General features: G+C 39.6%; 1 long non-coding RNA gene across 1 annotated transcript in view; it reads right to left on the reverse strand.

Moving 5' to 3' along the window:
* LOC132682082 (uncharacterized) overlaps positions 1-17,943 on the reverse strand; it is a 306,131-nt gene extending 288,188 nt beyond the window's left edge. The window contains exon 1 of the long non-coding RNA XR_009611457.3: positions 17,443-17,943. This is a non-coding gene — a long non-coding RNA (uncharacterized LOC132682082). The remainder of the gene's footprint in view (positions 1-17,442) is intronic.
* Between the last annotated feature and the right edge of the window lie 782 nt (positions 17,944-18,725).

Below are 18,725 nucleotides of genomic sequence, written 5' to 3' on the forward strand. Positions count from 1 at the left end.
ATTCATTCCTGGGATGCAGGGCTGGTTCAACATTCGCAAATCGATCAACGTGCTACATCACATTAACAAAAAAAAAGAGAAGAACCATATGATCCTGTCAATCGATGCAGAAAAGGCCTTTGACAAAATCCAGCACCCTTTCTTAATAAAAACCCTTGAGAAAGTCGGGATAGAAGGAACATACTTAAAGATCATAAAGGCCATTTATGAAAAGCCCACAGCTAACATCATCCTCAACGGGGAAAAACTGAGAGCTTTTTCCCTGAGATCAGGAACACGACAGGGATGCCCACTGTCACCGCTGTTGTTTAATATAGTGCTGGAAGTTCTAGCATCAGCAATCAGACAACAAAAGGAAATCAAAGGCATCAAAATTGGCAAAGATGAAGTCAAGCTTTCACTTTTTGCAGATGACATGATATTATACATGGAAAATCCGATAGACTCCACCAAAAGTCTGCTAGAACTGATACATGAATTCAGCAAAGTTGCAGGATACAAAATCAATGTGCAGAAATCAGTTGCATTCTTATACACTAACAATGAAGCAACAGAAAGACAAATGAAGAAACTGATCCCATTCACAATTGCACCAAGAAGCATAAAATACCTAGGAATAAATCTAACCAAAGATGTAAAAGATCTGTATGCTGAAAACTATAGAAAGTTTATGCAGGTAATTGAAGAAGATATAAAGAAATGGAAAGACATTCCCTGCTCATGGATTGGAAGAATAAATATTGTCAAAATGTCAATACTACCCAAAGCTATCTACACATTCAATGCAATCCCAATCAAAATGGCACCAGCATTCTTCTCGAAACTAGAACAAGCAATCCTAAAATTCATATGGAACCACAAAAGGCCCCGAATAGCCAAAGTAATTTTGAAGAAGAAAACCAAAGCAGGAGGCATCACAATCCCAGACTTTAGCCTCTACTACAAAGCTGTCATCATCAAGACAGCATGGTATTGGCATAAAAACAGACACATAGACCAATGGAATAGAATAGAAACCCCAGAACTAGACCCACAAACGTATGGCCAACTCATCTTTGACAAAGCAGGAAAGAACATCCAATGGAAAAAAGACAGTCTCTTTAACAAATGGTGCTGGGAGAACTGGACAGCAACATGCAGAAGGTTGAAACTAGACCACTTTCTCACACCATTCACAAAAATAAACTCAAAATGGATAAAGGACCTGAATGTGAGACAGGAAACCATCAAAACCTTAGAGGAGAAAGCAGGAAAAGACCTCTCTGACCTCAGCCGTAGCAATCTCTTACTCGGCACATCCCCAAAGGCAAGGGAATTAAAAGCAAAAGTGAATTACTGGGACCTTATGAAGATAAAAAGCTTCTGCACAGCAAAGGAAACAACCAACAAAACTAAAAGGCAACCAACGGAATGGGAAAAGATATTTGCAAATGACACATCGGACAAAGGGCTAGTATCCAAAATCTATAAAGAGCTCATCAAACTCCACACCCGAAAAACAAATAACCCAGTGAAGAAATGGACAGAAAACATGAATAGACACTTCTCTAAAGAAGACATCCGGATGGCCAACAGGCACATGAAAAGATGTTCAACGTCGCTCCTTATCAGGGAAATACAAATCAAAACCACACTCAGATACCACCTCACGCCAGTCAGAGTGGCCAAAATGAAGAAATCAGGAGACTATAGATGCTGGAGAGGATGTGGAGAAACAGGAACCCTCTTGCACTGTTGGTGGGAATGCAAATTGGTGCAGCCGCTCTGGAAAGCAGTGTGGAGGTTCCTCAGAAAATTAAAAATAGATCTACCCTATGACCCAGCAATAGCACTGCTAGGAATTTATCCAAGGGATACAGGAGTACTGAGGCATAGGGGCACTTGTACCCCAATGTTTATAGCAGCACTCTCAACAATAGCCAAATTATGGAAAGAGCCTAAATGTCCATCAACTGATGAATGGATAAAGAAATTGTGGTTTATATACACAATGGAATACTACGTGGCAATGAGAAAAAATGAAATATGGCCTTTTGTAGCAACATGGATGGAACTGGAGAGTGTGATGCTAAGTGAAATAAGCCATACAGAGAAAGACAGATACCATATGGTTTCACTCTTATGTGGATCCTGAGAAACATAACAGAAACCCATGGGGGAGGGGAAGGAAAAAAAAAAAAAAAAAAAAAGAGGTTAGAGTGGGAGAGAGCCAAAGCATAAGAGACTGTTAAAAACTGAGAACAAACAGAGGGTTGATGGGGGGTGGGAGGGAGGGCAGGGTGGGTGATGGGTATTGAGGAGGGCACCTTTTGGGATGAGCACTGGGTGTTGTATGGAAACCAATTTGACCTCCCAGCCCTGTGCAAGGTTTGGCAATTGTTCAGCCCACAGCAACCTGGGAACTCTTTGCTCTACTTCATGGAGTTCCACTCTATAACCATACATCTTAGTATTCAGCAAAGACACAAGAGGATCCCATGCAAATATATTGAGTTATTTTTCTGCATTGCTCTTGTAACTTCTAGTTTCCTCAGACTTTGTCAACTCTGATCACTGTCTCCTGAACTCAGAAAAATCATCATTGCCTGCTTAGGATCAACACACAACCACTCAGCTTTATGATGAGGAAAGAGCCTCCAGGAAAAAAACTGCAGTGATCACAGGGCTCCTCTCATCCATTTCCCTTCTCTCAAGAATCACAACCCTGTGTCTCCTGTTGTCTAATGGCTGAAAACAAGTGTTTCATGTATTTTTTTCAGCTTTGTAATTACTTGGGAGATGGTCTCAAATCCAGTCCCTCAATTATGGTCAGAAAAGGAAGTCTATGAATGAGTTCTGAAAAGTTATAACCTCCATCTATCAATGTACAATTTCACCATTCTTTTAAATTTTTTTTTAATGTTTATTTATTTTTGAGACAGAGACAGAGCATGAATGGGGGAGGGTCAGAGAGAGGGAGACACAGAATCCGAAACAGGCTCCAGGTTCTGAGCTGTCAGCACAGAGCCCGACGCAGGGCTCGAACTCACAGACCGCGAGATCATGACCTGAGCTGAAGTCGACCGCTCAACCGACTGAGCCACCCAGGCGCCCCTCACCATTCTTTTAGTACGCATCATTTTCAACCAACTATATATATTGAGCACCAACTATATATAACAACACTATAATGCACTACGGAGGACATACAGATTAAGAAGACTAGGACCTGCCCTTAATGAGATTCTAATCTCTTTGAGGTGATACACTACACACTGATGACTAGGCAAAATATGTTAAGGATTATAACTGAAGTGTCAAAGCAGTACAGAAAAGGGAAATAATATCAATAGCCTTAAAGATGGCTTCAAGGAGAAGGTGGCATGTGGGCTGACCCAGAAAAATGTGTAGGATTTCAATAAGAGGGCAGATCAACAGACGGTAAGTGTAATGAGCGCTTGGAAGACAATGTCTTGGTGAGCAATGTAGCCAAGTCTCGGAAAGAAGAGGGAGAATAATTTGGGAAATGAGTCTAGATAAAAGAGCTAATAGTAAGCTTTTGAACGCTTCAATGACATTCCAAAGAACTTGAACATGAACATTGATATCATTTGTCCAGGCTACCAACATGTCTATGACACACAAGGAGTTGCATAGCAAGAATACTCAGAATTTTAATACTAGATTCCTAAACCCTGATATTATCCACTTATCGCTTAAACCCTTACTCCTTTCTTGCAACAGGTTCAATTAACAACTGCTGCCCACCCTCCATTCATGCTCTTAATTTCTCTTAACCTTTCATCTCAGTTGCCATTGACAGCTGAGTATTTCCATCAACAATCTGCTAAATAAGAACCCTTCCAGCTGGAGTCAGTTCCCATGACAGTCTCTTCAGGAGGTTCATTCATTCATGTATCATTCTATGTTTAATTAGCCACTATTAAATGCCAGGCAGTGTAATAGGCATGCAGTAGATACAATAGAAATAAGACTAACTTCATAGAGTTTGTATTCAGTGGGGGAGACAATAAACAAGTAAACAAATAAGGAACATAACTCTGGAACGTGAATAAACAAGATATTACAATAGAGACAATCAGCAGCAGAGTGCTCTCCCCACTGGGTGTTGTATGGAAACCAATTTGACAATAAATTTCATCTTAAAACAAATAAATAATAAAATTAAATTCTATAAAAAAAAAAAAAAAAGAAATGAAGAGCCCTTCTAGACCTATTGGATCCGAGTTTGTATTTCAACAAAAAGAATGCTGGCCTCCTTGGGCTTGCTTCAATTGCACTAGAAGAACTCACACATCACTAGCCAGTATAGAAAAAAAGGGGGAAGAAGTTTGCAGTTGAAATGTAGACCGTGACCTTTGTTGGAGACAAACATGCATCCATAACTCACGAGAGACCCCAGAGCTAAAGTTGTAGATTTGGGAGCTAACATCTCTAGAATGAAGCCAGGTGCAGAGTTTGATCTTGAGATAATTAGCACAGCTTTATAATTTTAAAAAAGAATTAGCAAACAAAAGTCCTGACAGTTTAAGTTTCAGTCTGCAGAATCTTTTTGTAGGGAATTCCTGTGCCACCAAATGGGGGCTGTGATTTGGCTATCACAGGCAAATAGAACTTCCAACAGCACTTACTTGCAAAATAGATTTATATAGGAACAAAGAGAGAAAAGGAAGAAGGGATGGGAGAAAGGAAATGACAGAGAAACAAAGGATGAAAGCTTTAAAAAAGTCATTTATAATGCATGAAAAACAGTTGCCTGATTCAAAAAATCTATCAGAAAAAAAAAATCGTAAGGTTCAGCTCTCTATTCCTAGCACCACTAAAGCAATTTCATCTACCTGCACAAAGAGGTTCTTAGGAGAAAAGAAGGCTTCCCTTTAAGCAGAATCTCTCTCTGGGTCCTGGTATCCTTCTCTGTTAGAATGGCAGCATCTTCTAAATTTGGAAGCTATTAAATGTAACAGAACCATGTAGTATAAAGTGACCTTCAGATATCACCCAGGGGTGAGGAGCAAAATCAGAGGAAATGGTTCTGAAGACTTCCAGGACCTGTCCCAGTTCTAGTCAGGTTGGGGCGGGGGGTGGGGGGGTGCGATTTAAAAATCTATGCTGGTGTCCCATTATAGGAAATATCTTAACACATGAAAATATAGTTGTTTTTGTCCTAAAATACTTATAAAATTAATAAAACTTCTGAGTGCACAATTTTTCCAATTTATTTATTAAATTCATAATTCATGCTAATGATATACAAATTTTGAAAGTTCAAATGCAACACAGTGAAAGACCTCCTTCCCATCTCTGTCTCCCAGGAACCCTCCTACTCTCCTGGGAGATTTTGTCTGTGAGCTTCAGGGATAGACTATACATCTGCAGGCAACAATGGGCATATGTGTGCATATTACATGGATAACACATTCTTAAAGTGGAAACATGCTCAACAAATTGTTCTGCACGTAGTTTGTTTTTTATTTTTATTTTTCCTTAACAATATATTTTGGAGCGTATTCCATATCTGTATATAAAGATCTACTTCATTTTTTTTTAATTTTTAATGTTTATATTTTGCGAGAGCATAAGCAGGGGAGGGGGAGAGAGAGAGGGGGACAGAGGATCCAAAACAGGCTCTGTGCTAACAGCAGTGAGCCCGATGTGGAGCTCGAACTCAGAAACCATGAAATCGTGACCTGAGCCACTCAGGCGCCCCAAGATCTACTTCATTTTAATGGTTGTGTAATGTTCCATTGTACACATTTGTAATATTTTATTGAATTCATCTCCTTAGTAGACATGTAACTGCTTTCGATATTCTCTACAGTGCTGCAATGAGGGATCTCATATATCTGTCATGCTATACTTGTATTGAGTGTAACTATAAAGTTCTAGAAGTGGCACATGCAGACCAAAAGGCACTTACACTTGTACTATACATCCATGCTTGCAAATGGGTCTCCATGGAGCTTCTATGCCCACCATCAATCTAAAAGAGTGTCTATCTCCCATGCCTTCTCTAACAGCCTTAGCAAACATTTTCATACTTTGCCGTGTAATAGGTGAAAAGTTATATCCTCGTGATATTTCCACTTGCATTCTCTTATAAGGAGTAAGGTTGGGCACTTATTTATGTTTGAGCCACTTCCATTTCCCCTACCTTAAACTATTAGTTTATGACTTTTGCCCATTTTCCTATGGGTTTGTTGCTCTCCCATTGAATTATAGGAGCTCTTCATATATTAGAGACATCAGCAAGTCTGTGATAGGAGTTGCACATTTTTTTTTCTCTTTTGTGGTCTTTTGACTTTGATTATAAAAGTTTTACCTTGCAGGAATTTTACACTTTCCTTTATTTAAATACATTAACAATATCTTTTCAGCTTCTAGGTTTTGTGTCATACTTAAGTCTTTTCCCACCAAGATGATTTTTTTTTGATTCTCCCATAGTTTTCTTGGTTACTTTCATTTTTTTAAATTGAGGTATAATTGACATTATGTTTCTTTCAGGTGTATAACATGATTCAGTATTTGTATATACAGTAAAACCTTGGTTTGCAAGCAAAACTCATTCCAGAAATATGCTTGTAATCTAATTCACTTGTATAGCAAAGCGAATTTCCCCATAAGAAGTAATAGAAACTCAGATGATTCGTTCCACAACCCAAAAATATTCATATAAAAAATGATTACAATACTGTAATAGAATACAAAATAATAAGGAAAATACAAAATATAAAGAAAAATAAAAACCTGCACTTACCTTTCAAAACCTTTATGGCTGGTGTGTGTGAGGGAGACAGAGAGAAGGGTTATTATGTAGGACAACGTTCACTATCACAAACAGAATCACTGCTATCTATTGGCTCAATGGAATCTTTTTCTTTTCATACAACTTTAACAAGGAATCTGTCCAATGACACTTGTTTTTGCCTCCTTTTGAGGATTTTGCAGAAATGTGACATTGCATTGTCGTTAAACAGATTCATCACTCACATTGCTACAGCCTTATCCGGGTGGTGCTTTTCCATAAAATTTTGCACTGTCCCCCACATTTTATACATCTCCCTAATCTTATTTGGAGTGAGGGGTTCTTCTTTTTCTCCTCCTCCTCTGCAGACAAGATGCAGATGCAGACTTCTTATAAAATCTTGCAATCTTGGCCACCTGCATACTTCGTTCGTACTTCTCAATGATTTCCTTCTTAACTTTCACCACAATCATCTCCTTCTTACCACCTTTCTTTTCAACCTTTTTCTGCATGGGGGCCATTGTATATGCTCGCACGGATGTTGACTACAGTACAGTATTAAGAAATTCTTGTAATATACTGTATTTAATGTAACTGGCAATAAGACAGCAGAGGGAAGGGTCTATATCTGCAGGCAGCCTAACCTAGAATGAAGCAAAGCATTCCTAACCTTACTCTTGTATGGAAAAGCAAAGGACTTCAAAGGGGCAAGCAAAGGGGCTTTGAAGTGACAAAAAATACACTAGTGCCAGTTGTGGTCACCTTCCAATGTTCTGAAAAATCACTGATTACTGTTAAATACTGCAGCTTGAGACCAAGCATCTGAGTATGGGAGACCATCTCCCACAATCCCACAACAAGCAAGAGAGAGAGAGAGAGAGAGAGAGAGAGAGAGAGAGAAAGAGAAGGAGGGAGGGAGGAACTATTGGCTCAGTTGTGATCATGTGACAATCGGCCTCAGGTACTACTCATATTGCAAGACATCACCTGTTTATCAAGTTAAAATTTATAAGAAATATTTGCTCATCTTGCAGAACACTCACAGAACAAGTTACTCACAATCCAAGGTTTTACTGTATTGTAAAATGATCACCATAAGTCTATTTAACATCCATCATCATATATACAGAACTTTTTTTCTCATGATGAGAACTTTAAGATCTACTCTTTTAGCAACTTTCAGATATGCAATATAGTATTAATTATATTTTCCATGCTGTACATTACATTCCTAGGACTTATTTTACAACTAGACAGTTGTAGCTTTTGTCTTCCTCACCCATTTCACCCACCTCCCCACCACCTTTTGCCTCAGGGAAACCACCAATCTGTTCTTTTTATCTATGAACTTGGTGGCTTTTTTTCCAAGTACTTTTATGATTTCATTGATCAGATTTAAATTGCTCCATCGTGGATTTGTTTTTTTTAAGTTTATTTATTTTGAGAGACAGCATGAGTGGGGGAGGGGCAGAGAGTGAGGGAGAGGGAGAGAATCCCAAGCAGGCTCCACACTCTCAGCGCAGAGCCTGATGCAGGGCTCAAACTCACAAACCATGAGATCATGATCTGAGCCGAAATTAAGAGTCATACACTCAACCGAGAGAGCCATGCAGGTGCCCCAGTGAATTTATTTTTAGTATAATGATGCATCACAACACCATTTATTGAATTAACCATCTTTTTTCCACTGATTAAAAATCACCATTTTGTATTATAAAAAATAATGGTTAATGTTTTATTAATTTTGTAAGTATTTTAGGACAAAAATAATTATATTTTCATGTGTTAAGGTATTTCCTTATGGGACAATCCAACCAGAAGATATAATAATTGGAAATATTTATGCATTCAACATAGGAGCACCCAAATACACAGAACAGTTAACAACAAACAAAAAAGAAACTGATAATAATAAAATAATAGAAGACTTTAAATGATTAGTCCATTGATGCAGTGGGGTGTTAGACAATCAACAAGGGAACAACAGCTTTCTTTTTTTTTCTTTTTAATTTTTTTTAATGTTTATTTATTTTGAGAGAGACAGAGTATGAGCAGGAGAGGGGCAGAAAAAAAGGGAGACATAGAATCTGGAGCAGGCTTCAGGCTCTGAGCTGTCAACACAGAGCCCAACATGGGGCTTGAACCCAGGGACCGGGAGATCATGAATGAGCAGAAGCCAGACACTTAACTGACTGAGCCACCCAGGCAACCTGGAAACAACAGCTTTCAATGACACAATGGACCAGGTGGATTTGACAGATACAGTAAAACCCTGGTTTATGAGCATAATTCATTCCAGAAACATCTTGTAATCCAAAGCAAATCATGCTTTGTATATCAAAGCAAATTTCAAGAACCATTGGCTCAGTTATGATGTGACATTCAGCCTCACATACAACTCACGTCACAAGATATCACTCGTTTATTAAGTTAAAATTTATTAGAAATGTCTTCTTCTCTTGCAGAACACTCATAGAACAAGCTACTCACAATCCAAGGTTTTATTGTATATTCAGAATATTCCATCCTAAAACATAATACACATTCATTTAAGGTGCACATGAAACATTCTCCAGAACAGATTACATATTAGCCTCAACAAATTCAAGAAGATTAAACTCATGCCATGCATCTTTTCTGACCACAGTGCTATGAAACTAGAAATCAACCACAAGAAAAAAATCTGGAAAGACCACAAATACACAGAGGTTAAATTACATGCTACTAAACATGAATAGGTCAGCCAGAAAATCAAAGAAGAAATTGAAAAGTATATGGCTACAAATGAAAATACAATGGTCCAAAACCTTTGGGATACAGCAAAAGCAGTTGTAAGAAGGTAGTTTATAGCAATAAAGGCCTACTTCAAGAAGCAAAAAAAATCTCAAATAATCAACCTAACCTTACACCTAAAGGAGCAAGAGGAAAAAACAACACAAACAAAGCCTAAAGCCAGCAGGAGGAAGGAAACAACAAAGATTAGAAAAGAAATAAATGATACAAATACTTAAAAAACAATAGAAAAGATCAATGAAACCAAGAGATAGTTCTCTGAAAAAAATCAATTAAACCTCTAGCCAAATTTATCAAAAGGAAAAAAAAGTACCCAAATGAACAAAATCACAATGAGAAAGGAGAAATAACAACCATCACCACAGAAATACAATCGTTCAGAGAATATTATGAAAAAGTACATGCTAACAAATTGGACAACCTAGAAGAAATGGATAAATTCCTAGAAACACCTAAACTACCAAAACTGAAACAGGAAGAAATAGAAAATTTGAACAGACTGATAACCAGCAAATAAATTGAATCAGTAATCAAAAGACTCCCAACAAACAAAAGTTCAGGACCAGATGACTTCACAAGTGAATTCTATAAAACATTTAAAGAAAAGTTAATACCTGTTCTTCTCAAACTTTTTCCAAAAAATATAAGGAAGGAAAACTTCCATATTCATTCTATGAAGAAATATTTCCCTGATACTAAAACAAGATAAAGACACCACTGAAAAAGAGAACTACATCTCTGATGAACATAGATCCAAAAATCCTCAACAAAATATTAACAAAGAGAATCCAACTATACATTCAAAAAATCATTCACCACAATCAAGTGGGATTTATTCCTGGGTTACAAGGATGGTTCACTATTTGCAAATCAATCAACATGATACATCACATTAATGAAAGGTTCTTAATATGGTTATTAAGAACCATACGATTATTGCAATGGGTGCAGAAAAGCATTTGGCAAAGTACAACATCCATTCATGACAAAAAAAAAAAAAAAAAAACCCTCAACAAAGTAGGCTTACTTTACACCTCTACATAATAAAGGCCATATGTGAAAAAATCCACAAAAATTATCATCCTCAATGGGGAAAAACTGCTAGTTTTTCCCCTAAGGTCAGGGCCAAGATGAGGCTCTCCACTCTCACCACTTCCATTCAAAATAGTACTGGAAGTCCTATCTATATAAATCAGACAACAAAAATAAATAAAAGGCATCCAAATCAGCAAGGAAGGATCCATTTACAGTTGACATGATACTATGTATACAAAACCTGAAAGAAAGACTCCACCAAAAACTGTTAGAACTGATAAATTCAGCAAACTTGCAGGATACAAAATCAATGTACAGAAATCTGTTGCATTTCTATACACCAATAACAAAGCAGAAGAAAGAGAAATTAAGGAATCAGTTCCATTTACAATTGCACCAAAAGTAATAAGATACCTAGGAATAAACCTAACCAAGGAGGTGAAAGACCTGTACCCTAAAACTATAAAACACTGATGAAAGAAATTGAAGATGATATAAAGAAATGGAAAGACATTTCATGCCTTGAATTGGAAGAATATTGTTAAGATGTTTATACTACTCAAGGCAATCTCTACATTTAATGACATCCCCATCAAAATACCAATAGCATTTTTCACAGAACTAGAACAAACAATTCTAAAATTTGTATGAAACCACAAAAGACCCCAAAATAGCCAAAGCAACCTAAAGAAAAGCAAAGCTGAAGACATCACAATACTGGACTTCAAGTTACGTTACAAGGCTGTAGTAATCAAAAGAGTATGGAACTGTCACAAAAACAGACACCTAGATCAATAGGACAGAATTGAAAACCCAGAAATGAACTGACAACTGTATGGTTAATCAATCTTTGACAAAGCAGGAAAGAATATCCAATGGCAAAAGGACAGCCTCTTCATCAAATGGTGTTGGGAAACGTGGACAGCAACACGCAAGAGAATGAAACTGGACCACTCTCTCACACCATAAATAAAAATAAATTCAACATGGATTAAAGACCTAAATGTGAGACTTGAAACTTTAAAAATCCTAGAAGAGAACACAGGCAGTAACTTTTTTGGCACCAGCCATAAAAACTTCTTTCTAGATAGGTCCCCTGAGACAAGGGAAACAAGTGCAAAAAGGAACTCTTCTGAACTCTGCACAGTGAAGGAAACAATCAACAAACCTAAAAGGCAACCCAAAGAATGGCAGAAGGTATTTGCAAATGACCTATCCAATAAAGGGCTAGTATCCAAAATATATTTTAAAAACTTGTAACACTCAAAAAACAATACAATTAAAATTGGGCAGAACACATGAATAGACATTTCTGCAAAGAACACTGAGATGCCCAACAGACACATGAAAAGATGCTCATCATCACTCATCAGGGAAATACAAATCAAAACTACAATGATATATCACCTCACGCCTGTCAGAATGGCAACAACACAAGAAACAAGTGTTGGTGAGGATGTAGAGAAAAAGGAACCCTTGTGCGCTGTTGGTGGGAATACGAACTGGTGCACTCACTCTAAAAAACAGTATGGAGGTTAAAAAGAGAATTACCCTACAATCCAGCAATTGCACTACTGGGTATTTACCCAAAGAATACAAAAATATAATTCAAAGGAGTATATGCACCCCAATGTTTATAGCAGCATTATCAACAATAGCCAAATTATGGAAAGATCCCAAGTGTCCATCAACTGATGAATGGATAAAGAAAATATGGTATACCAAGGGATACAGGAGTACTGATGCATAGGGGCACTTGTACTCCAATGTTTATAGCAGCACTCTCAACAATAGCTAAATTATGGAAAGAGCCTAAATGTCCATCAACTGACGAATGGATAAAGAAATTGTGGTTTATATACACAATGGAATACTACATGGCAATGAGAAAGAATGAAATATGGCCCTTTGTAGCAACGTGGATGGAACTGGAGAGTGTGATGCTAAGTGAAATAAGTCATACAGAGAAAGACAAATACCATATGTTTTCACTCTTATGTGGAGCCTGAGAAACTTAACAGAAGACCATGGGGGAGGGGAAGGAAAAAAAAAAAAAAGGTTAGAGAGGGAGGGAGCCCAAACATAAGAGACCCTTAAAAACTGAGAACAAACTGAGGGTTGATGGGGGGAGGGAAGGAGGCGAGGGTGCATGATGGGCATTGAGGAGGGCACCTTTGGGGATGAGCACTGGGTGTTGCATGGAAACCAATTTGACAATACATAATAAATAAATAAATAAATACATACATACATAAAATAAAAACTAAAAAAAAAAAAAGACGATATGGTATATATATACAATGGGATATTATACAGCCATAAAAAAAGAATGAATTCTTGTCATTTGCCATGACGTGGATGGAACTAGAGAATATTATTCTATGCAAAATAAGTCAGAGAAAGATGAATACTCTATGATTTCACTTACATGTGGAATTTAGAAAACAAAACAAAGTAATGGGGGGGAAAAGAGGGAGAAAGAGAGACAAACCAAGAAAGAGACTCTTAACTAAAGAGAACACATTGATGGTTACCAGAGGTGAGGTGGGTGGGAGGATGTGTTAAATAGGTAATGGGGACTGAGGAGGGCACTTGTCAGAATGACTACCAGATGATGTATGGAATTGAATCACTATATTGCACACCTGAAACTAATACAGCACCTTATGTTAACTGGAATTAAAATTAAAACTCTAAGAAAAAAAAGATATTTCCTTATTACTTTTAAACATGTGAACTATACCACAAGTTTCAATATCCTAACTTGGCATTTCTTTACATTTTAAAATACACTAGGAGGGCACCTGGGTGGCTCAGTTGGTTGAGCACCGACTTTGACTCAGGTCATTATCTCACAGTTCATGAGTTCGAGCCCCACATTGGGCTCTGTGCCGACAGCTCAGAGCCTGGGGCCTGCTTCAGATTCTGTGTCTCCCTCTCTCTCTGCCCTCCCCTGCTCATGTTCTGTCTCTCTCACCCTCAAAAATAAAAATAAAAAATATTAAATGAATGAATGAGTGAATGACTGGCATACACTAGGAACCTCAAACAGGATACTGGCCAAGAATTTTCTTAACTTTAAGAGGCCCCTGAGAAATATGACCAGTTATCTGGCAGCTGCATTTATACAAGATACCCTAAGTTCCTCTAACTGCCTCAAATCAGAAACATGGAGAGAAAGTCTTTTCGTAGAGAAAAAAGCCTTGGCTGCAGACTTTTGAACAAAGATCAAGATGTTCATGTCATGAAGGCAATGGTTATGGTGATCTCAGAGCCAATGATGGCAAGAGGTGACACATAGAGGATTGAAGGGGGCCAATAAAACATCTAAACTGCTTACAGTTATGTCCACCACCAGAAAGTCCTCAGATGTCATGGGTAGCAGAAAGGAGATGCAAAGTTTCTGCCAAGCAAAAAAAAAGAGCCTGACAGAGAAAGTGTTCTACCCACTCCCCTACAACTGGATGGATAGCGGGCCAGGTGCGACAGGCAGGGTAGGGTAGACAGTGCTTTTGTTTGTTTGGAGGTTGGTTGTCAATTTGGGGCAGATTTTTTGGTTTTGGTGTTTGGTTTTTCTGTTTGCTCCGTGAAGTGGGTTCTGCACCTGTCTTTGTCATTGCCCTGAGTCGTTTTGATTGGATCTCAAGATGCTTTCCCCAGGGTATGTTTGGGAAAGAGTTCAGAATAGTCACATTGGATCTAGTTCCCCTGATTATTAAGTGACAAGGATAGGATAATAGAAGCTAGCTTTTTATTTTTTGCTCTCTTGAATCTGAAACAAGTTTACTGCCAGAAACAGATGCAGATAAAAAATATATTCAAGTGACTGGGACTTGGAATCACCACAGAAAATATTCTTCTGTTTAACATCAGAATGCAAAACAAGAAGTATGTTGGGTTTTTTGGTACTGGATGTTCAGCTGAATTACATCCGTTCTCCATAGGGGCAGTTGGGTAAAGAAGACACGATATACACCCCAGTCATTCCACCCCCAGGAGGAGTCAACATATAGGAGACACTGGTGAACAAAAACAGACAATGCCCTCACTTCCTCTAGCTTACAGTCCAGGGCCTCTTAGAGGCAGAGAGAAGAAATGGCTTTCATTCCTCATAATACAATAACTACAAGGGATGTTGGAGAGTATCCAGGTGAATGGCTTCATTTTATAAACGAGAAAATTAAAACCATCCCAAACCCATTCGTGAGAGTGATGAGGCTCCATGCTGAGTGCTCCATTTGAACACTCATTTGACTCCTCATTACAACCACATGGAGTAGACCATGTAGTTAGGCCCATTTTCAGAAAGGTTTAGTCTCTAGGTTGTGAATAAATAACTGATGGATAAATGAATGAGGAATTCTAATGCATTTACTCTGTTGTTGCATTCTTTCCTGAGGAGCTCTCTGGACAGGTCACTGTTCCCCTATCAAATCTAGTCCTTTCCTGGGGTTCCCGGTCTCTGTAAATGGCCCACCACACGTCACTGACAGAAGCCAAAAACATAGGACTCTCATTAATATCTTTGTCTCTCACAGGTACCTTGAAAATCCTTCACCAAGTCCTGGTAGTTTTTTAACTCCTACCACAGCTCTCCACCCCCCACCACTACTCCCCTCGTCCAAACTGCCATCATCTCTCACCAAATGACCACAGTCACCTCCTCACTAGGTCCCCACACGCATTCTGGGCTTCCTTCAATCTGCCTTCCAGGGCCTTCCAGCAAGGGTGGCCTTTTCCAAAGACGTGGTTTGAGGCCCAAAGCCCCCACATGGGACAAAGCATGGCAGACACCCCAGTTTGAGATCTAAGGAGTTTCCTAAAAAGGGAACCTCCAGGATGCAATACATACTGACACTGGTACATAGGACCCAAACCAACTCCACTCTGATCTCTAACCCACCAGACTGCTACTGATTTCAGTAGCAATTGAACCTGCTGACAAGGTTCTCAGAGAAGAGACTGCTTTAAAAAAAAAAAAAAAAAGTAGCAAAGTTTCTTCAGACATGGGTTTTTTTCAGCCTCAGCTCTCATGTTGTCCATAGGACTGCATCTTGTTTTTCACTTCTTGCCCTTATACTGAGCTCTTTGCAATCTTACCATCACCTTTTCATCCATCAGAGAGTTGACAAAGCCCACAGTATACCTGTCTTTGGCCCAGCCCCAAGCACAGATATTAGAAGATCCTTAACACTTATAGGCCATAGTTTATATTCTCAAGACCTTAGTCATAGGTGAGAGCTAGTGAACAAGGCAATATATACACTTTTATTTTCAAATACTGGAAGATTATCTAGTGGCTGCATCAAGGAGTAGATGTGCTGGGCTGGGAACAGGCATGTGTGAAAACTGTCAGTCAACATTTGCATTGCAAGCACTGAAGCCAATTTAAGTAGGAAAGGAGATTGTTAGGATAGTGGATGGCACTATCCATAGTGGATGGCCTGATACTGCCCGAATCAGGCATGGGGGACTCAAAAGTCAAGGGCAGTGCCCCCAAGCAATTCTACTTTCTGCAGTGAGGAGCAAGAAGGAAGGAGGGAATAACCCTCCCAACTCTGCACAGGGGCTCAGGATCTAAGCACCCAAAAAGAATTACAACCAAGTAATTACAATTGCAGGTACATATTCAAAACACAGAAGGCAGGGACTCAGTTATTTGTACCAACGTTCATAGATGCATTATCCACAATAACCAAAAGGTTTCACAAACAACCCTAATGTCCATTGATGGGCGAATGGATAAACAAAAGGTGATGTATATATACCATGGAATATCATTCAGTCTTCAAGGGAAATGAAGTTCTGATTCATGCCACAACATAGACGAATCTTGAAGACATACTAAGTAAAATAAGTGAGTCAACAAAAGGACAAATACTGTCTGATTCCTGTTTTATGAGTAGTCAAATTCTCAGAGGCACAAGGTACAATGGTGGTTACCGAGAGCTGGAGAGAACAAGGGGAAACCACTGCTTAATGGACACAGAGGTTTTGAAGGAGATATGAAAAAGTTGTGGGTGTAGATAGTGGTGATGTACTTAACCTCGTGAACGTACTCGAGGCCATTGAATTGTATATTTACTAATGGTTAAAATGATAAATATTATCTATTTTTTTACTGCAGTCATAAAAAAAGGCTGCAAACACCCACAACACTCATTTTTCACTGTAGACTCTTCCATACATTCATATTCATGGGCATGTATTACTTACTTAAAGCAGATTTTTTTAAATTAAGGGATTTATACAGTTATAGGATGTGCTTTCAACTATGTAAAAGTGGATCTACTATATCTTAGAAATGGTAAGTTATTGAGAAAAAAAACTGCAAAGGCCAAAAACTGCATCTGTGTGTAAATGTATTCATCAATGTAAATAAATTCACTCACTGCTGTTGCTCCCACAGACGCAGGGAACAGACTCTCTCCCTTTCTTCCCTCTCCTCCGCGTCCAACCCCAGCTTCCTGTCACACACATCGTGAATTTCATAACTCTAGCAATCTCTCAACCAAAAAGAAATTCTTGGCACAAGATTTATCACTCCCCCAAAACATAATGCAAATTATATTTTTAATGCCTGGAGCATTAATTTGGGAATGTGAACAATAATTGCAGGACTGTCACAAAAAGACTTGCAGTCTCTTCCCCCATTCTCCCCCCACCCCCCAAAAAAATAGAGAACAATGGAGGATGTGGAAGCTGTCACTGGCCTGGGGAGTGCAGACAGCCAAAATGGATCTCCAGTAGCGTTCAGATGAAACCACAAAGGATCAGGTTAGTCAGCCTCTATTTCTTGGCTGACGCTTTTGCATCGTGATACCACAGCGTTCATCCATGATGGCAGACGTACACAAGTCAAAATAACTTACCAGCGAATCTTTAAGAAGCCTGCTATGTGCCCAGCACTGTAACCTCAAGTCTCTATTCTGCCAGATCTAAGATGTCAAATGGAAGAGGGAAACTGTCCAGCTCTTCAGTGTCCCCGTTGAGGTTCTTGAGAACGGGAAGCAGGTTTTGTTCACCGCCCAATGCCTGACACGTAGTAAGTGCCTAAAAGATGTTTGCAGTGATGCCTGAATGAGGAAACCAAGTGAAGATCCAGGGCACTTTGCCGCATAGACAGGTATGACAAATAATCGATGGCCTCGCCTCCGTAGACTGACAGCAAGTGGATCAGGAGCCCAAGTCAAGCTGCCATCGTGCTGAGCAGTGGCCGGGAAAGTAGGGACTTCAGTCCTTCCACAAGCACTTAGTGAATGGCTCCTCTGTTGCAGACACTGCACCAAACTCTGAGGGTACACAGGAAAAGGGGATGCCGCCCCTGCACTTGGGCTGCTTCGGTTGCTTTCAGTCTTGAGGGAGAAGATGTGTCCGCCTACAACCACAGCGCAGAGTGGGAAGGGCCTCCTATAGGAGGCGGTGGGAGCCCCATGGAGGGAGCAACAGATGGGGGAACCTCTGAAGAGCCGGAATTTCAAGCAGGGACAGGCGGCCTGTGGTGGAGGGAGGAATAGCAGGAAAGATGCTTCCAAAGGGCCCAGAGAGCAGGCCTGGAAAGGACACCACAGGAAGAGGGGCTGCAAAGGAAGGAGCCAGGAGGAAAGCAGGAGGTGTTGGAAAAAGAAAAAGGTAAAGATCGAGGTGCTTGGGGGAGGAGGGTGACTGAAGACAACTTGCCCTCTCTGCTTCCCTGGGAGAGCTCTAAAAGGAGATTGGGCTGGTTGGCTGGCTGGCTGGGGGTAGCACATCAGCAGTGAGAGAAGGCTGGGGGCTGGAGGAGGCTCCATTGGAGCCCAGAGAAGCATCTGTATGAAGAAAAGAGTTGGACACCATTGCCCTCCTGCCTCTGCGGCGTGGCATTGCTCTGAGCAGGTTTCTGACTGACTGTCCTCTGTCCCCACAGCGGCAGGTAGGGCCCATAACTTCAGCCTGCGCTGGACCCAAAAGAGGTAGGGTTGTGTGGGAAGGAGTTCAGGGTCCTCGATTTTTTTCTAATCCAGATTTTCCAATTCTGCATCTTGAATTCGCATCCTCATCTATAAAGTGAGCGGAAAGACCAGGTATCTGAAGTCCATTCCAGTCCTAAGAGTCTCGGAATCCTTGACTTAGGATCCATCCCAGGTATGGTAAACGTGGTGTTATGGGCTAAATT

Source organism: Panthera onca, chromosome A1 (assembly GCF_046562875.1).
Source record: "Panthera onca isolate mPanOnc1 chromosome A1, mPanOnc1 haplotype 2, whole genome shotgun sequence".
Lineage (NCBI taxonomy): Eukaryota > Metazoa > Chordata > Mammalia > Carnivora > Felidae > Panthera > Panthera onca.